The following is an 11,900-nucleotide window of genomic DNA, read 5'->3' as shown; positions in this document are numbered from 1 at the left end:
CAAAAAAAAAAAAAAAAAAAAAAAAAAAAAAAAATAGATATTTCTAATTATTGTCTTACAATGAGATATTAGAAATTCCAAGTTATATGTGATTTTTTAAAAATTTAGTTTCTGTGCATATTTTTGCATTTCTGGTTTTCTCATGTTTACTATAGATACAATCTTCTATTATGCAGAAAAGGTATTTTTATAGGTCTTCATTTTTATAGAATTTGAGAGTAATTATAATCAAATGTTTAGATCATAATCAACATCTAGTTTATTGTATATGAATTATAATTTAATGAAATAATCACAAAAACTAAGTTATTATTACCCTTCATATAATTCAATGTATTTTCTTAGTATCCTTATTCTTTGATTATACATAAATTATATACATGCTTATTAAAATGTTAGAATTTTATCACATATTAGATATAAATTTATCAAAATATTGCTCTTAAGTTACAAAAGGGAATTGATACCAAAATTTTTTGTCACCATGAAGTAGTTGAATATTTTCCCATATTAAAAATACTGTGAGACATTTCTTGAAAACACACACACACATGCAATTCAAAATATTGTTTTATGGTTAAATATTATACAACAGTCAAGATATTTTTATTATCAAAGTAAATGTAGTTTTATATTCTGTATTCTTACTATATCATACATACTTATGCTTCTAAATTACATTTATTATTACCATTTTACATGACTCTAGGTAATTCCATCCAGTTGAGTTATTATAATATAACTTGCTGCATATATCCAAATATATAGGCTTACTTAAAATTTTTGCTGGTATATAATATTTCATATATTTTTTCATCTGTGGAATAAATTTGCTTAGATGCACTACAGAAAAGGGCTTAATATGTAAAAAGTATATTTCATATCACATTGGCTACCAAAGTATTGTGAAAGCTAATGCTTTCATCAGTCTATAATTGTATCAGTTCTATTATAATTGTTTCTACAAATATATATTTTTTCCTTTTTTTCTCTAAAAATTGTCCTCTCTATCTTTATTATCTCATTTGTTTAATTTGCCACAATGTTGAAATACTCTTTCTATTTTTAATTTAAAATGAACATTTAATTTCTTAAATAGTACATCTGTATCTTTGAGTATCCTAATACATATTACCTTGTATAATATTCTAAAAATTTACCAGTTATTTGTATTTTGCAAGATGCTATATTAAACCATTCATAGCTTGAACACTGCATTTCTTGTGTGAAACTTAGTACGCTTATGTTACGGATATAAATCTCATTTTGAAAAAGTAATTAAAAAGTTAAGGTATTTTATTTTGGGGAATACAGATATGAAGAGAAGGTTTCTGAAGAATGAAATAAATAATACTTAATATTCAATAGACAATACAATTTAATATTATAACAAAGTGGAAATTTCTAACAATGTGCCCTGGTTTATAGTACTAAAGTAATATTTCTTTGGAACAAATATGGAAAGTTTTATATAGGAAATCGATCATAAAAAATTTATAGATCAATTGTAAGATAAACCACATAGAACATAAAATTCTTAAAGGATAAAAATATCTAAAGTTTCATTTTTTAAAAAATTAATTTATTTTTGCCAGAGTGCCAGGGAAACTCCCAAAGTTTCATTTTTGAGGCACAAAAGTAACACAAGTGTGGCAGACAATTTTCTTTATTCTTGACATTTATTTACTTACATAATAATATTTGTCTGTTCCTCTTTTAAAAAAATGGCTTATTTGCTGCTACCTAGAGAAAGTACATTTATTTTACCAATTACATTTTAAGGTTTGAAAATATATCTGCTTTTTCATTTTATAAATGCTAAGGAAATGATTTTAGCTTTATTTTAGTAAGCTGTATTTTAACCTGTTTCCCTAATTTCATAAAATATAGAATTTTAGAGACAGATTAATAATACATTTTTCTGTAGCATGTATATATATTTTTCATATTGATATGGATATACATATAACACCTTAAATTTAAGATTCTATTATAAATAGATACTTTGTTTGATTTATTTGTTTCATTTGAAATGTGCATTTCACAGTCAGTATTTCACAGAGTGTACATATATGTAATTTTTTTATGCTTTTCCATCTCTGACAATTTAGTTTTTACTTTCAGTTGATAAGGAACTATTTAGTAGCACCATGTGGTTGTTTTGATATTATATACAGTATTTCTCTAATTTTTTTTCAATAAGTTATTCGTCTTAAAGCTAATCTATTTCAGTACTGCTATAGACTGAATGATTGTGTCACCCCAAATCTCATATGTTGAAACTTAACCTCTAATGTGATTGTATTTGGATGAGGGGCCTTTGGGAGGTACTTAGGTCACAAGGGCAGAGCCCTCATCAAGAAGGTTCGTGTCCTTTATGAGACCCCAGAGAACCTCTCCACCATGTGAAGACAGCAACAATGCTGGTCTTTGAACCAGGAAGTCAGATCTCACCAGACATCGAATCAGTCAGTGCATTGATCTTGGGCTTCCCAGCCTCTAGAACTGTGAGAAATCAATTTCTGTTGTTTATAAGCCACCCTTTCTATGATATTCTGTTAGAGAATCTTGAACAGACTAAGACAAGTACCTATAGATTTAAATTTTCTTTTAACTTCCATATTGTATTTACAAATATAAATTGAACTAAGTTTAATTAGCCAGTTTTTACTGTGTACATATAAGATTTTTTTTCAATTTAATTGCTATAATTATTATAAACAATTCATTGATTAGTGCATTTTTGTACATTTTTTCATTTGGTTCTTGAGGGAGTATGCTTTGCTGTTGTTCTTTTTTCCCATTTTTTTTTTTTTTGGAGATTACTACCAAATTGCCTTCCAAATTAGCCATAGCATTATACTCCTACAGCAGTAAATGACCGTGCTTGTTTTCTAATTCTTTAGACAAATGATTTGATCAAAATGTTAAAATGATGTCCATCTAATGGTTGGCAAAATTGTTTATTTTTGTAACTTGTTATTCATGTATTATTATGATGGAAAACAATTTCTGATGTTCATCAGTCATTTGTGGATTTTTTTCTAATATGTATGACTTTGGCTTTTAGTCTTAATTTTGATCTAGACAAACATATCTGTATTTTTCTTTACAAATTTTGTATATTTGGAAATCTTCCTTCACCCTAGGATACAAACATAATATTCTTGTTGTTCCTTTTTATTTGTAGTATGTTTGGCTCTAGTTAGTTTTATATTTATAAAGTGTTCAGCTTTAGCATTTCTTTTTTGGGATAATATACATTTTTACAGAAAATAATATGGTTTGAAGATTATTGGAATAACAACTCCATGGGACTATTATTTTAAAATTATTCTTTTATGTATAATTTGCTGGATAATCTGTGCCTCTCTAATTTTTGTTATTTTTTAAAATAATTTTTGTGCTTTAATCTGATTAATTCCTTAAGATGAATTCCTTGGAGTAGATACTACTGATTAAAATGCTATGTATATTATAAATGTTGACACATCATGGATGGTGGCAGAGTCTTCAATAACTCTGTCCAGTTCCATAGGGCATAGGTAGGACTTACTCATAAATTCACAAAAACATTAATTCCCTATGAGAGATAAGGCATTTGAGCCTATGTGAAAGTGATGCAATTTTAACTCATACACTCTGGGGTGGGCAAGTGGAGACAGGCAGGGAGTTGAGACGGGCAGGGAGTTGAGACAAACAGGTTTTAATCTCAGCAGAGGTTTTAGGATCTGATAAAGAATTAAATAATTATCTGCCACGTAGTAGCTGTGTGATCTTGGGAAAGGCACTGCTCCCCTTGACCTTCAACTTCCTCGTTGCTATATGGGAATGTTGAGTAAAGAGTTAACAAAATCCTTTTTCTTACTCTATAGACCAATATGTTCCTATCCTTATCGTGCTTATCCTATAAAGGTGGGATGCCAGCTGTATTACTAGGCAGCATTGTTTATAGTAAACGTGACCTCAAATAGGTAAATGACATCTGGACAAGAAAGCTATGAATGGACCATAAATAATTAGTGGAAAGCCAAAGCATTGGTATTGCCCCAAGGGCAGTGAATCCTGTAACTGGGCATTGCCCTTGTTAGGATCCTGAAAGCCTTACACATGATACTGTCAGAGGAGCTATTGATTCTTATTTGAGACATGGGGCTGCCAAGCCAAGAAGGTCTCACCCTTTGTGGTCTACTTTTCTTGCACCTAGGTTATCATATGGGCGCACAAGAAAATTGCTGGAGGGTTGTGTGGTCTCCCAAGAGGACTCTCCGATGAAAAGCCCCTGATGACATATGTCCTTCCAACCTTCTAGGTGAAGCCAGTGCCAAGTACTGTCTCTTTGGGTCTTACACATCTAATTGATTGGTTGAGCCTAAGAAAACTCAGACAGGATTTCTGCAGGAGGTAATAGCAATAACCACCTCAAGGAGCTGTGAAGAATAATAAATGAAATAATACAAATAGAGCTGCTGGCACAGGGTCAGGTACCTTCTCTACATCCCAGAAAGGATAACAGTGATTAGGTTCTTTTCCTCATCTTTTACTTGGTAAAGACCTGCCTCTGGCTTCCAGTGTGAATCGTCAAATTCTTTTTCTCTTTTTTGCTTTTCCTTTTTCCCCTCCTTTCTCCCTTTGGGGGAGTCCCCAAGGGTCCTGCAGCCACTTCCAGCTTTTGATGAGGACTTGGGCCAAGGATATAACTTCTTGTTGGAACAGTGTTCCTGGAGCCAATAACAGATACTCCAACCCTGCTGGTACTTATACATGGTACCTGCATTAGCAATTTAAAGACATTCCTTAAAATAAAACCCCAAATATAAATGGCAAAAATTCCCATTTAAATTTTTCTGTGCCGAAACTTTTATTTGGCTACCAAATAAAGTTCTATTTCAAATGCAAGGGAGATCCAAAGAACACCTTTTGTGAATACTATGGTCATCTCTCAAGATACTCTTTCTAAAAAGTCAGATTTGTGTGTCTTGTTTGACTCAGTGGAGTTTTCTGTATGAACACAACCATTAGATTGATGATCCAGAAAGTGCTTGAAGTGTTAATCACTTTGGTAATTTAACCACTGAATGGTCATAATTCTCAACTTTACTTGCAGAGAAAATAAATGATTCCAACTTTGGGATCCACTCTCACATTAGCCAAGTCATACATATGAACCTGGATAAATAGAAGTAAGGGCAAACGAGTGGAAAGAGAACTATCTACTGTGATAGATAGTTCTATCCACAATGAGGATGGATAGATTAATATTAGATACAGAGATAAGAATATAGATATAGATTCAAACAGGTAGATAACAGTAGATTTAATTGGCCTATTTAAAGCATTGCCTGTTTATTTATTAACATGAAGAATGTGACTGCCAAACGGATCACATTCTTTCTTCAGTTGTTTAGTGTATTTTCTTTCTGAAGTTAGGCTACTTTGGAAGCCACATTCAAATTACAAAGATTCTTTGTGAGTATGGAATCATGGGAGGAGAGACTATCTTCATTCACATCTTTACAGAGAATTGCTTGAGGTAATCACACAGATGGTTAAGCACATCCATTGGTTTGGGTTTTTCTATTTTGACTTCCAGAGCTCAACCTAAATTCCATTATATCCAGGTTATTGGAGGTGAGGTTCAATGTCATCCCTTTGTTACAATAGCACTAGCTTGATGAGCATATTCTTTAACAAACAGGAGGAGCCAGTTGCAAAGACTAGAGGTTATCTTGGTCTGATCAGGTTTCCATTATAAGGGAATTATGGCAATGTTACTTTTCATCATTGTTTTAAAAGATCTGCAATAATGTCATCATGAAGATGCTGAATAACTAAGACTTTGTTTCACTTCTAACGTGAGTTGTATGTGTTTTTGTGTATTTTTCTCTTAACTCTCCTCTTCTTTCACATCTCTTGTCTTAAATTACAAGAACATTTTTGCTAAACTGAATTTTTAAATAGATGTTCTTTGTTTAATACTCTCATAAAAACTTGAAAACTCAATGTTTATTTCTCTTCAACATTAAGGTCATACTTTGTCTTTCACCTTTTTATGTCTTTTAGAAATATTGTGTTCTGCAGCCCTCAGTATCATTATGATATAATTTCCTCAATGGCAAAATTTCAGACTTTAATTTTCAGTATAAGCCAAATATCAGAAAAACTGTTAATTCTTGTGTCTTTCTATTTCTTGATTTCTTTATACACAGTCTGTCTTTTTAATTTACATTTTACTCATTTAAAATTGTTGGGCTAGATTATACTCAACAATAATATTTTTCTTATTTATCCTATAAGATGTCAGTATAGCAAATTCATAATATGAAAAATAATATTAATTGCAGTGACCACGTTTTTAATGTTAACTACATATTCTGGCATTGTGCTAAATACTACATATATAATATTTATAAATGTATATATTTAATATTTACAAAAAGCAGTGAGATAGATGAGGTTATAACCAATATTTAGATAAGGAAACCCAGATTAAGCATAGACTAAGTAAGTATTTATCTTGAATTACAAAATCAATATACTGCAAAAACTGGCCTGTGTGATATTTATGGCAGGCTCTAAATCATTAGGGCATGCTAACTCCATTCACAGGTCTTAGTGACCAATAAATAGGCCCCTTTAAAATGTACATTGATATAAGAATATACAGTATAGTAGCTTGAAATCATTTATTCAGAAACACCAAAATTCTGAGAGCTAATTTTGCCTCAGTATCATATAACGCAATATTACATTGCTATAATATGCTCCTCTATCCAAAAGAAATGCAATATTTTAAACTTTCTACTATATTTCATCATTTGAATCTTCTTCTGTGTTAAGACAAAAAGGAAGGGCAAATTTATTTTTGGTGACATGAATAGAATCACATATCAATTCTCATATTTGCAGTGTACAGAGAACAAAGACAATGAGTTTTATTTAGAATGTAAGCAATCAAAGAGACATCAAATTGATACTTGGCCTTCGAGTGTTCACATCACATCAACTATGCCAAATAGAACTGCTACTTAAAACTTTTTGAGGGAATTGTAGAAAAAGGGAACTATCCTGGATATTCTTAAAGTAAATTCAAATCATAAAGAAATGAAGCTTACTTTATGGAGGCAGTAGAGTGAGTCAATATTGTGTAGCTTTTAAAAATGTGCATTGGGAGATCATAACATCTTGCCTTATATATAGAAATAATTAAACTTATAGTGGTGCTTTTGACCCTTCTGTTGCATTCCGCTTTCTACTTTGTAAGTGGACCAATGAGAAGTCTTTGCTAGTGATGTGGAGTTAAGGCAGCTACAGGAAAAAGAAAAAACAATGGACAAAGGACATGGAAGAATGTACACACTACAGGGTGGGTGGGGGGTAGAAACAGAAAAGAAATTAATAGAAAAGAAGAACTAGAGAAGAACGTAAACTGAGAAAAAAAAAATGTCAGCGATCACATGTATAAGTGCCAACACTATCCCCTCTGGCTCTGATGATGCTCGTTTTCCTTCTGGTTGAACCTAATTATGGCGGCAGAAACGTCAGCGCAGTACTCCAGATAGCCCCCTTAATTACTCAAATTAGATAAATCTTATTTATCACTCCCAGTTTAAAGGCTTTTTCCCCCTCTTTTAGAAAATTAATGTCTTGTTAAGTGCTTCTCTTTGTATATCAAAATAACATTCAGAACTTTTCGGGAATTGCTGATCAAATGACTTTTTTTAACTTTCTTTCAAAAACAGATACAATATCATGGGTACTCATTCCCAGTCTTGTGGTAATCTTCCTTTTCTTCTACTATTCCTGTGAATATACAGAGTTATATTTTCCAAATCATTTCCGTCAGAAGAAGAGGATTTGGCAATTATTAAAGGAGTTTATAAGTCAGCCCAACACAGTCAACAATATCACATTCTTAGGCAGGACTTCTTTCCTATTGGTGTCTCTTCATGGAAAGTGAGCCTTAAAAATTACTTTCCTGTAGGTCTAAGGAAGTCCCTGGAGATCATTATCTTTTGTTAGTTTGTTTAATTCCTTTGTCCAGTTACAGCTCTATTACATTCTAAGAATTCCTTATCAATTCCTTCTCCAAACTTTTGTGGTCACATATGTTTTAGAATGCAGATTGGTTTTGGATTTTAACATAAATAAGTAGCCTGTATATCACAGATGCATCAAGATCCAGGGCTAAAGTCTGTAATCAAATTTCTCCTATTGCTGAAAACATGAATCATTACACCTTGTGGAATTACTAATAGGATATTGAGAGATGTATTATTAAAAAGGAGATTTAAACTTTATTAGACTCCCTCTTTTCTTATCATTTAAAGTGATGTTTGATCATTCAAACTTAAGTAAACATTCTCTGTAATCCAAATATACAGGCGATTTAAATTCCTTTATACATTTAAAAAAATATAGAATCTAGACAATGGTGTCAGGTTACTTTTTCTCATCCACACTGAATATAATGGGTCAAAGTTTACCATGTTTGTATTTTTTTCCCTTAGTATAGTGTCTCTGAAATAGATTTTTTCATAAATTATATGTAAAGTAATGCAATCCAACAAGACCATCTAAGTATTTTGTGGTATGTTGAATTATATCCTGGATTTTTAAAAAATGTATATTCAACAAATAAATATATTGCCAAGAAGAAAGGTGATATTGAACTAAAGAACCAATATTTTGGCAAAGCATCATTACCCATAGGAGTCTCATTAATGCTTTGGCACAAAAATTGGGTAAACAACACGTGGTTTAGCAAATCTATTTAGCCCCCAGGGGAGGACTTTAGTGTAGAGAGAACAGTATGGAACATCAGCTTTTACAGTGTTTCCCAAATGGTCATTGCTATTTTATGGAGATGAGGACACAGGTAATATTACAAAGTTTCCAAAGTAATATAATTTCAAGTGTTCAGGCATTTCAATATTGGACGCTTTAACATCACCACAACTAATATCCCCCCACCCTACAACAAAGCAGAGAAGCTCACACATGAAACAGTGGCTTATAAAGAATATTTTACATTTAAGAATGTATTTTGTATATTTTCTTTTTATGAATTTACTCTGAACATACCTTCTTAATTAAGATGTAATATCTTCTTTGCTGGTGGCAATGCAGTATGCTAATGTGCAGAGGCACTGCTGGAATGTACTTGTTTTTGTTAGAATTGCATAAAATCGCCTCTCCGGATAGAAGGAATTAGGAGATGGCTCCACACTAGAGCACAAGCAAAATTTCAGCCATCACTTGCCCCCTTGGCTGAAAAATGCTGTGGGAGCTGTGTAAAAGTGATTCTTCTAAGTAAAATCTCTGTCTCTCTCTCTCTTTCTTCAGTATGCATACTTCGGTGTCATGTGTACAGAATGAATGAGTCAACTGATGTATTTTTGCTCACAAATGACTTCTGCAAACCACTAACTTCAAACTATCTTGAAATAAGATGATAATGCCATTACTACAATATTTTGTTGTTTCTCTTAATCTACAGTTGTTGTTTTATTTCCTACCCCAAAGTACCTTAATGTTGAAATAAATGCAGACCTCCCAAAGGAGATCAAACAGGCTATTTACTGAGTCTTCTATAGCGAAAAGTCAGCTGTGAGCCTTTGAGTTTGTCAGAGATTCAAAGGCAGGCAAGGGGTGGGAAAGCTTTACAGGGGAAAATAAGGACAGAGTTCTGCTTATGCTCTGAATGAAAGGTATTGTCACACAGAAGTTGCAAAGGGGCTAACGAGAAGCGGGGGCATCTTTTGTGGTAGGTTTGGGAGGCATATTTGACTTTTTGTTGTTGGTCCAAAGTTGAAAGTGGGGCAAAAACACAAAAAGGGATGAGGGAAGCTGGCAGTCACTGACCGTGTCCTGACAACTTTGGACGGGTGGCTTCCGAGGCTGTGGTTTGGCTTCCTGGGCTGGTTGCCGCAGAGACTGTGGGTCAGAGTTCTCCTGTCATAGATGGTCTGGCCACTGCCCACTTGTATATTCAGGCTTTCATTAAGTATTTAATATGCAGCAGTGGCTGCCTATGGCAAAAATTCCCAAAGGCACCTCGGGTTTCAGGAGTACAGCCTCCATCTCCATCCCGACCAGCTTTGAGAATCACTGTTTTCAGTCTTTCGTGCTTTTTTAAACTCCAGGAAATAATAGAATAAAAATCTTTTTTTTTTTTAATGTTTGTGTTTAGAGAGCTTGTAATACTCTAGATTTGGTTTTTGTTTTTCATCTTTTCCTCCAAGAAGCCAAGAATGCCAGAAGAAGGTCTCTTCGCCAAAGATCAATGTTTTCCAAAAAAGGACGGTTTTTTCTTTTTTAAACATCTTTCTATCTAGGCATAGGTACTAAGACTGCTTGAACTAAGGGACCAACTCATGTGCAAGTTTTTCTCCATTGTGATTAACATTTTCTAGCCCAAGAATCTGAGGAACGGAACATAGACATAGTTTGCTTAAAGCCAAATAATTTGTAATTTTAAAATTTAACTACGTCTGGGGTTCCCTGGTGGTGCAGTGGTTGAGAGTCCGCCTGCCGATGCAGGGGACACGGGTTCGTGCCCTGGTCCGGGAAGATCCCATATGCCACGGAGCGGCTGGGCCCGTGAGCCATGGCTGTTGAGCCTGTGCGTCCGGAGCCTGTGCTCCGTAGCGGGAGAGGCCACAGCAGTGAGAGGCCCGCGTACCGCAAAAAAAAAAAAAAAAAAAAAAAAAATTAACTACCTCAAACCCTTTAACAATGGAAATATCATTCTATCTTTTACCATAGCCGTGGTAGATGAGCACAACAACCGAAAGTCTTGAAGAGTATTCACACAAACCAATTTTAGTTAAAGCATTACAAACTTAATGTTATGCTTGGAAAAGCAATGACATTTTATTTTTACTTATAACTTAGATGTTAACCAACTATATTGAAGTAAATGGGAAATGAAGTTCTATGAAATCCTGGGCTGGGCTGCACCCTGTTATTTACTATCATTTCTATACCATATGGAATATTTTGCATCATGAATGTTCAATAAATATATGGTGAAGAAATGGACATTTGAAAACCACTGTTTTACTGACATCAAGGATTCTTAACCAACTCCCTCCTTCCAAGGCAGGAACACGCATGCACATAGATACTCACAATGTCCTGCACACATTATTCAGGGCTACTGTAATCTGCTGGTAAGCTTGATTTTAATAAGAGAAAGCACATAGTTTCTATGTTAAAAAGAAAACACTGATTTTGTGTGGGGAGGGGGAATTCTAACAACCTTGCCTTTCTGAATTTTATTCTTTCAGAATAAAGTTCATCCCTTCTGAATTTTATTTTTCTTGTTATCTGTTTTCTCCATTTAATCTTCAAGGTACTAAATCCATAATGTGTTGAGTTTATTATTTCTGTATCAGAAATTTTTGGGGTTTTGTTTTTGTTTTGTTTTGATATGCATTTTCCCTTTCATTCAACATTTTGACAACTTAGCTTGTGTCAGACCCTATGTTGGGTAACATAAGTATAAAGAATGACTCCAACCTTTAACCTCATAGAGGTCTGCCGTTTTCATGTTGCAATTTCTTTCAGGACAGAATTAGAAAAACAAACTTCTCATATACCCACAGAATTCCATGATTTCTTATATCTCTTGGCATAAGTTGTGTCCTACTTGGAGCACTCAAACTTGTGGCTGTTTTAGTTTACTGTTGTTATTTTTGTCTATTTATCAGCATTGTAAACTTGAAGTAACAAAAATATGCTTAACAATTACAATCGTCACTTGCCTTTAGAAAATTTGGATTGCAAATGGTTCGGTCACACAAATATATTTTGAAATGAAGAGCGTGAGGTACAAATCGAGAGTCTCCTAAAATATCTCACCAAAAATATTTCTTAATTACTCTGGTGATTTTAAC

The sequence above is a fragment of the Neophocaena asiaeorientalis genome, unplaced genomic scaffold (genome assembly GCF_003031525.2).
Source record: "Neophocaena asiaeorientalis asiaeorientalis breed wild unplaced genomic scaffold, Neophocaena_asiaeorientalis_V1.1 scaffold175, whole genome shotgun sequence".
Taxonomy (NCBI): Eukaryota; Metazoa; Chordata; class Mammalia; order Artiodactyla; family Phocoenidae; genus Neophocaena; species Neophocaena asiaeorientalis.
Note: the sequence above shows the minus strand (reverse complement) of the source record.